We start from the raw sequence: 9027 nt of genomic DNA, 5'->3' as shown, positions 1-9027 counted from the left end.
CTTGGGCTGTACTACATATTACATATTAGTAACATTTTTGAAACCATGTCAGCATTTAAGGTGGATGTGATATTATTACTTTCCAAATCGTGTTTTTTACTACAACATTGAGTCAACCTTTTGACAAACTAGTTAAATGTTGCCTAACTATTTATAGAAGCCCTCGGGGTGCACTAATAACTTTGCTGATGCCCTAACTTGTTGGACAGCTCCATTTTGAGGAGGACATTTTATTTAGTTCATGACAAGATATCTGCAAAAATAATTACATTCACATCTTCCTCATCCATGATACGTGTTAAAGCGAGCGTTGTTAATGTTGAACAGCAAGGGTACGCTGGATATACAAACAAGAAACTTTCCCCATGAAAGTAGCCAGCTGGACCAACTCGTAAAGACCATAAATCTAGAGAGAGTGTCTGCAACACTGACAGTTCTATCTCCAAAATGACCCCCCCAAAATGATAGAATATATCACAATTATTGATCAGACTATTTCTAATAGGCCAAGGAACAAATATTGTCTTTCAATGGTATAACTTTTCTTTGATATTCCCATAAAACTATGCAAATGTACATTTTTACTAGATAAAGAAATCTTGGCATTAATTCTATTTATTGAAAACAACATTAAACATTAAATAACACATCAGAATATTGTTATAATGTACCATTGTAAAACACAGATTTTTACTGGATCTAAAATTCCAGGATGTTCCATAAACAAAATGGATCTTTTATTAAAATAGTTGTCGCTGCCAACATTACCATCTCTCAGCCTGCCAATTTCCACATGAAATTCTGTTCAGGCTGTAGCATCAGGCATCAGCGACCAGTAAGCATCATGTTTCTCATTTAAAAAGTGAAAACTGTCTGCAGCGGGCTGGCGGAACTGACTATTAGTCAATCGGCACGAGGGAATGGACTAATGTTGTAATGCTGTGTCAGCTATGTGACCACCAGAGACCACAGTACGTTCAGGCCGCTCCAAATCGGTTCATCACATTTAATCTTAACAGCAGTTTTGATGTCTGATTTAAAAAAAAAAATGTACTTCTGAGATGATGAGTTGAGGCTTTGTTTTTTGAACCCTTCCTTCTCTATAAAAAAGAGATTTATCGTGTTCTCACGCTGCGCTGACCGTTGGACCCCTCCCTCACACACCCGCAAAAAACTATTATGCATTCACAAATGTGACATTTTTTGTTGCTCTTCCCTGGCTTACAAACACTGAAGACATTTAGGGCTTAAGCCCTTTCAAAATTTCTTTAGCAACGTCACAGCGCTGGGAGCAGCTGTGGACTCTATACTTAAAGCAGAAAGCTTCCAAGCCAAGAGTCCACAAAGCCTGCAAGTTACATGCTCTTACCCCGTGTAACTTCCATGCTGTTACACGGGGGAAAGAAAATCCATCCGACAATTAGATGCGAAACGTCAAAGAGAGAAGGTGGTTTAAATAGCAAATGAGTAACAAGGAAGTGAGTGGAGGACCAATAAGGGACAGGTGAACCTGATCCTAGCAGGGCAGGAAAGACAATTATTTAAAAAAAACTATTTAAAAAAAGTAAGACTAAACATCACACAACCTCACACAAAGTGACTTTTAAAATATATTTTTTTGGTGAAAAGAAATGCAAAAATTAAGTTTCTTCTTTAGGAATTTAGTTGTTTTTCGTCCTGGGTTTGCTTTTATCTTTAAAAGTCCAAGAAAGCCTTTTTTCCAGATATCAGACAATAATTAAGGTAGACGTTAACACATCTTAACGCACTGACTGAAAGCCCACATCGTAAATAGCCTTTCAATAAACCAGTTGCAGGAAATTCAAGACAATGTGTCTTCTGTATTTACTGCTTCTTAAAAATCCCCAAGCAGATAAAGTGCGCTGGTGATCTATTGAATTCAACCATCTCAACTTGCCTCTGACTCAAAAAAGACATCCAAGTCTGAGCAGTACAAACAACGTCCTCTTTTTAGTTGACGATATGTTTAGGAGGGGATTATGCACTGCCGAGAAGAGATCCCGCCTGGAACGACAGTGGAACCACAACAATACCTCAGTGTCTCCCTCTCAGTCTTGGGGGAGCTGAGTTGAGCTAATTAGCCATAATATCAGCAAGCAAACTCTCCTCGCTTCGTTGACACGCACAGCGGCCCCTAATTGACTGCCAGGAGTTTTAAGGCTTTAATACAGCAAAGAAGCAAGCTGTACCTTGGTGATTATGAGGTTTGGGGATATACAGCGTTACATTCTTGCAGAACCAATTCAATGTCACGAACTTCGAAATGCAACACTGCTTGAATAAACAAATGTGTGCTCAAACATTCCAAAAATGCCCAGAGGAAGGTGAAACATTCAGCAGAGCAGTTTGAAGCTAAAGGCATTTGTATTTCAGTGGCAGCTTTGAATATAAAAAAACCCCCACAACCACAAAAAAACCTGCTGCCTACTTATAATGCCTGATCCCTGTGTGGTTTGCAGATCCATTAGACCATGAATCCTTCAATTTCCAAAACGGCGAGAGTATCAGGTTATATTTATCGTTCTATCTTCTTGTCTTTCAGCTAAGATTGTGCTTAGCAGATCTAATATAGACAGGCTCAGATAAAGGCCTTTTAGCCACACACAGATAAACACACACAAACACACTCACTAGAGATCGATCATAACTTACTATGCCAGCCACATAACAAAACAATTTCAGATTTCAATGAGGCTGGGGTGGGGGAAGCAAGGATATTGAGCAGAACCATCTATTTTCTGATGGGGAGTTTGGGTGGGGGAGATGGCCTCCTGGGTCATTTAGACGAATCATCCATTTTTAAAAGGGATTTGATGGAGACCAATCCTTCTGTCTGAATCTTTCAAGCATCTCCCCTGATTCTGAAAATCAGAGGGACCTCACTGTCTTAATGTCAATCCATCGCAGGCAGCAGGCCTGAGTCACTTTGGGGGTTTTGCACACGCATCATACTATATGCCTTCGTGAATATCGACCACTATATTTGTTTAAGCGTTTGTGCTGGCTTTCTCGGATTAAATTTTTCCTTTTGTCAGAGCGTGAAACGGAGAGAGGCAGAGAGAGAGAGAGAGAGAGCGAGAGAGAGAGAGAGAGAGAGTGGGAGGACAGAGACTGTTTATGCTCACCTAACCTCTGGGGAAAGGCCAGTGCATTAGACAGAGAAAAGATCAGCTCGAGCTAAGATGAATATGAGCACATAGATTGGTCTACTGTCTGGGGAGATTCAGAAAAGCAGTTTTGTGTGCGCCGAAGCTGTGAGGTATGGAGGCAGCAAGTGAGGAGGGCAGGGAAGGAGGCAATCACTGCATAACCAAACAGACCCCGAGCACAGCGCATCAGAGCCAAGGGCCAAGCTGAGACAGATACAGATTGCTTATTTAGCTGTTTTTAGATTGACGGTATTAACAGCATAAGGGCTTAGAGGATCTGTTATACTCACAAAATCTCATGCTCTGTGGCTTTGACAACCTATAGAATATGTGGAGGGTATGGCCATTGTATACTCCAGTTTGCATGGAGTTGTGTAATGCCAACGATATTCTAATTGCATTCTAGTTCTTGTTGATTGCATTAGTGATGATCTTGAGTTTCCTACTGCAATCTTCTCTGTTGTGATTATAATTAGTACAAGTAGCCACATAAGCTGTTATGTCCGTTTATCCATGTTATCAATTTCTAATTACTCATCATCGGGACAAATAACTTTTTATTTATCTCTTTTCTGCTTTTTTTTCCAGAGATAAGCTGTTGTTTTTTACAAACTCTTACGAGGACATTTTCATAAATCTCCTCCAGACGGCGAGTTAATAAAACAAAAGTTATTTGCAACCACTAGTGTCAATTTTTAAATCCACACATGAGAACAAACTGCTGGCCGTTCTCCTCCCACGTTGTGTTCCTTATTATTAACATTCACTTACCAACATACATTTATAACGAAGACCACAAATTAAAATGTTTTTGCCTGTACCGGTTTAGAACAAAAACAACAGATTTTTAAATATTACCTTGCTGTTTCTATGGAGATGCCTGTTATACTGCAAATTTTTATTTCTATTACCAACCAGATTAAACGTTCACGCCCTGGCAGTGGAAAATAGCTTTGATTAGATTAATGTTTAAGTTGTGAGTCATGATATATGTTTGAACTGATACTGGGTTAAGGGGATATTGCACCTTATTTGTTTGAAGGGTTTGCATGAATCAAAATGCACTACAATCCTTATAATAGCCAATAGCCAATAATTGCTATCTGCAGTTTTGTCATACTGGATAACAATTCATGTTTGTTCCTTTATAGTTCATGTGTGTGGTACTGAACAAAATAAGCAGTAATAAGAAGTGGAAAGTTCTCCATTCATCCCAGCCTTGATTCCGTCGGCCTCCTTTAAAGCCTCACTCCGTGTCTTCAGCAGTGCGCTCCGTTGGGCTGATAACACAGTCGAATGCGCCGCTTTGTAATTACTCCAATAAGATGCTTCCTCCGCTTGTATACAATAGCAGACTTATACAATGCAGAATCTATCTGCACAACAGCTGCTAGTTAGGACATTAACGTGAACAACACTTGTTTTCAGTTGTCCGTGTTGGGTTGACCTGGTGGTCGATCAATAATCAAGTCTGTGGTTCTTGTGATCTTCTGGGAAAAGCTCAATTATGTGGCGGCGTAATGAATGACACAAGGAGTTGTGCCCGATCAAGTAGATAATGCGAGTGTCTTCATCATCATTTTCAAATTCTTTAGTCTAGCACCGGAGTTTTCAAACGTATTTGTCTATATCTATTTTTTGTTGTGTTGAAATGGATCATAGACATACCAATGTACAGCAATTATCAACTTTCCATTGTGTGCGTTGTTTAACCCTTTACTGGAAGATCACTTATTAGTAATACTTAATCAAATTAAAATGCAACTCGACATTCTTATGAGTTTTAGAAATATTATAATGTCTTACACTTATGGGAATTACAATAAATGTCAGAGAGTAACCAGCAGTTAGAAATCATTATGATTCTTGACCTTAATAGTCACCAGGAAATGCTTAATATTTTTATATGATTACTATTGAAAAATATTATAGATATTTGAGTGATTACACCTTTAATTATACCGTTTTAACAATGCAATATGTTATTTTTCTGTTAACAGCAAATCCTTTTTACATTGAATGCATCACAACTGAATGGTGAAATTGTTCCACCAATACATACCAAAGCGAAAGCTGGAACTTATCGTTTTTTTGTTAACATTGTGTATGTAATGTGAAAGAAGTTGCTTGTAGTGACACATAGAATCAATGCCCATATGTACAGTTCTCCTGAGCTCTGAGCGTTCTGACAACTTGTAACTCACTGGTTTGGTTTTTTAAGGTCATGATATGTCAATGTGGAGTTTACAGCTTGATGCACTTCCCTCAAGGGGTGAGAATAAATCATTGCTGCTTTATATCTTTCCCTCCAGTTATTACAAAAGGTTCAGCACCACAAAAAGATAGGTGGATATTAAGATACAGTTTAAATATTCATCAGGATGCTAGTTTTTGAGTCACTTGAGAATATATTGACATATATTGCTTGCTCAGTTCGAAGAGTGGGGTTTTCATGGGCTTTGCAATGAGACAACTGCGTACAGGTTGCCTCATAGCTTTTACTTGTTATGAACTTGTCACAAACAAAAGACAGGAAAAATTGAGTGAATGCTGTTTGTCTGCTGCATTGTGTGTTGAATGTGTAGCCCTGCTTTTATTCTGTTATTTTATTCATGAGAAATGAGTTAATTGTTGTAAAAATCCTGCTTTACTTGGTTACCTATACCTTTTTTCTGTTTTTTTGTGTTAGGATGGGGTTTAGAGCATTAGGTCTTAGGTATTGGAATTGTTTTAGATGACTTTGATTCACAAAGTCACAGCTTTGATTATTGACTGTTATCATAAAGCTAGATGCACGATTTGAAAATGATCTTTCTGGCATTTACTGATGTATTCACAGAATTCTGATTAAAATAAACCAATTAAATGAAGTCGCACCAGCTTCATCTCCTTCTCTTTTCCCTCTTCCACTTCTTATCAGAGTCATTTATTGCTGTCAAGCTCACATCCCAAATCGCCATCCTTCCACACCCTTTTCTTTGCACCTCCCTCATCTCACTTTAACACCTCAACCTCCCGAGGACCCTGTTTCCCAATCCATGCCGGCCTTCCCTCAGCTCATCCTTGTCCAGTGTACTGTTCACTTTGCCCTCCTTCTTTCCCTACCAGCCGTATTATCCCCACCACTCCCTCAGCTATCCATCAGACTGAGTAATGGCCATCAGGGCAGGAAGTCACCCTGCAGCTGTCTGGGACAGACACTGATCACACGCACAGTCACTTTGGGCTGAGGGCAAAGCCATTCATTTTTTACATGGTCTCGTCTAGCTCACAGGCCACTGTGCTACCTAGGATAAAGCAATTACAGGAGCCTAAATGGAACGGATGAGGCAGATCACAGCCATTTGAGGTTAAAGGCTGAATATATTGTGCTTTTTATTGCACAACAGAATCCAGAGTTTTTGCACATTTGACTTTGCAGTCGTTGAGAGATCGCTCCATCAACTGGATGTGGGAAAGTTATCAACATCAAATTGTACATACGGTTTTCTCTTTAACCTTGATTATTGCGACAATAAGATAGACTCACTCTGGTGTACACATTTACATGGTTTATTTATTGGCCTGTTCTGTTCGCTTTTACAGTTTCCACAGCATTTACGACCTTGGGGCTTCAGTGAGCCAACGCGCTAACATCACAGGAATTAACAAAGTTGTTTTCCTTTTGTACGGATCACCAAGAGTGTATTTAAACCCGGCAAGGACTAATGGTCCTGGGTGTTGATTGTGTGTTTAAATCCACAAAACAGAGACCCGCGTTTTTATATTGAGACAACCTATACCTCTGATTTACTGGTTTGTCAATTGACCACAACTCAGATATATCACAGTCTCTGGAGTACAGGTTTAAGTAGCGGCTATGCACAAGACTCTCAAAGGGCACTGTAATAGGTTTGAGGTATGTCCTTTGGGTGCTAACCCTTTTAATGATATCTTAATTGCCTTTTTGTTCACGTTATGAAATTGTAATGGCCTACTGAGCTTTTACCTACAGACCATGCCTTAGTCTGTTAGCCCATCATATTAAGGCAGGTTATGACATAATTTGTCAAAATGTGTGTCCCATTTGTCATTCGGGGGATTCTTAATTATAAATGTGGAAACAGTTAAAAGACAATGAACACTGATGTTGCTCTTGTTCATGATTAAACGGACCAAAATCTTCACAGGAGGAATACACACTATATTGCTCATGCCAACATTGGAAGCAGTACTGCATGAAAGGACTATTAAAGGAATAGTTCAGCATTTTGGGAACTACACTTATCCGGTGGGCTGCTGTGTAGTTTTAGATTGGGGCAGACTCTGTGAAGAGGCTCAGCTTCTTACAAAAATAAGGTGCTAATGGAACCGAAAACGCAATCTAAGCTTAGTTTCAAGTGATGATAAACCAATGAAAAAATACTTGAATATGTTAATGTGATCTGAATGTGGTTGGTTATTTTGCCAAGATTTGTGTCTGTTTCAGTCACTGTTGTTTAGTTATAGGTGATTATATTATGTTTAAATCTAACATTAGAAAAGCGCAGTAAGTAATAACATGAATCGTGACTTTCATTTAGCTGTTGTAACAACACCTGTAATTTTCTTACTATGGACTCAACATGATTGTTGTGAAAAAAGGCAGATTGTACAAAGAGTTTTGTGACACCGTTTTGAAGCATAACTCCACCTCAAGATCAATATGAGCAGAGGTTTAATCAGCCAGAGTTTGAGAACATGTGGCGTTTACATACACACTTACATGTGTACACATGTACTGTACAAAAATCAACAAAAATGTTGGCTTGAATTTTTTCATATTTTCTGCTTAATTAAACCACATTCAAGGCCTACATTTCTGCAATTTACTCAATTTTATTATATTTGTAGAGTGTTCATTTTTAAATGGCTTTGATATTTTGATTCATGGTCATGAATGGTAATTGTTTTTAAATCACTTTCTGTGTTTGTTATATTTTGTGATTTTGAGTTAGTTCTAACTATATAAGTTCCACAATTATTGAGTGGAAAGAAATTGTTAAGCTCCCTCTTCATCTCCAGGTATAAAAAATAAAAGTGGGTAGACACGAGGGGGCGACGTTGGTCTCTGTAACACCCTGACGGACACATGGAGACGGATAGGAGCTGCTCCGCGCTCTGCTCGGAGATCCGACTCCAGTGTCAACTCGATTCAGTCACACAGCTACGGCTCCGATATGGGCTGGAAATCCATCCAACGTCTACGTTTTGTTTCTTCTGACTTGTATGGCGAGATGCAGAATCGCGAATCTCTCGCTGTTTAATCCGCTGCACAATGGGCGCGTCGCTTTGCATTACGCTCGATATTGTTGCGCTCCGTCTATTGCATTAAGGAATCACAGACGTATGCTAAATAGCTTCAATTACGCTGTTTTTCAGCTTTTTGTCATCATCCTCCGAATGCAAGAAGTTAAGACCCCCACAATGTGTGTCTCCCTCACAACTATGCCATTTCCATATTTAATTCATGCTTTATGAATTAATTTAGCGCGTGATGCAACTGCTCCACGGTTGCGGCCAGCATGGGAGAGGGTTAATGATGAGAATGTTAAGATAGGGAAACGAATAGACTCCAGGCTATTAGAAACACGGTAGGACTCAAGAACGATGCTTCATTACACTGAATTAAAGGAACTCATGTGTGATCCCACTTTGACGGAACCTTGTATCATGCTGATGCTCACTACCAAACACACTGGAGACATAGGCTACTTTATTGGAAAGGCTTTCTTTTTTACTGATGTGCGTTCATCAGAGAGAGAGAGGGGGCGGGGCGGTGGTGGCCATGGCACGGTGGGGTATTGCGTCACTAGCTATACTTCCTTGCGCAGGCTCT

The sequence above is a fragment of the Pungitius pungitius genome, chromosome 9 (genome assembly GCF_949316345.1).
Source record: "Pungitius pungitius chromosome 9, fPunPun2.1, whole genome shotgun sequence".
NCBI lineage: Eukaryota > Metazoa > Chordata > Actinopteri > Perciformes > Gasterosteidae > Pungitius > Pungitius pungitius.
This window is presented reverse-complemented; position numbering follows the sequence as displayed.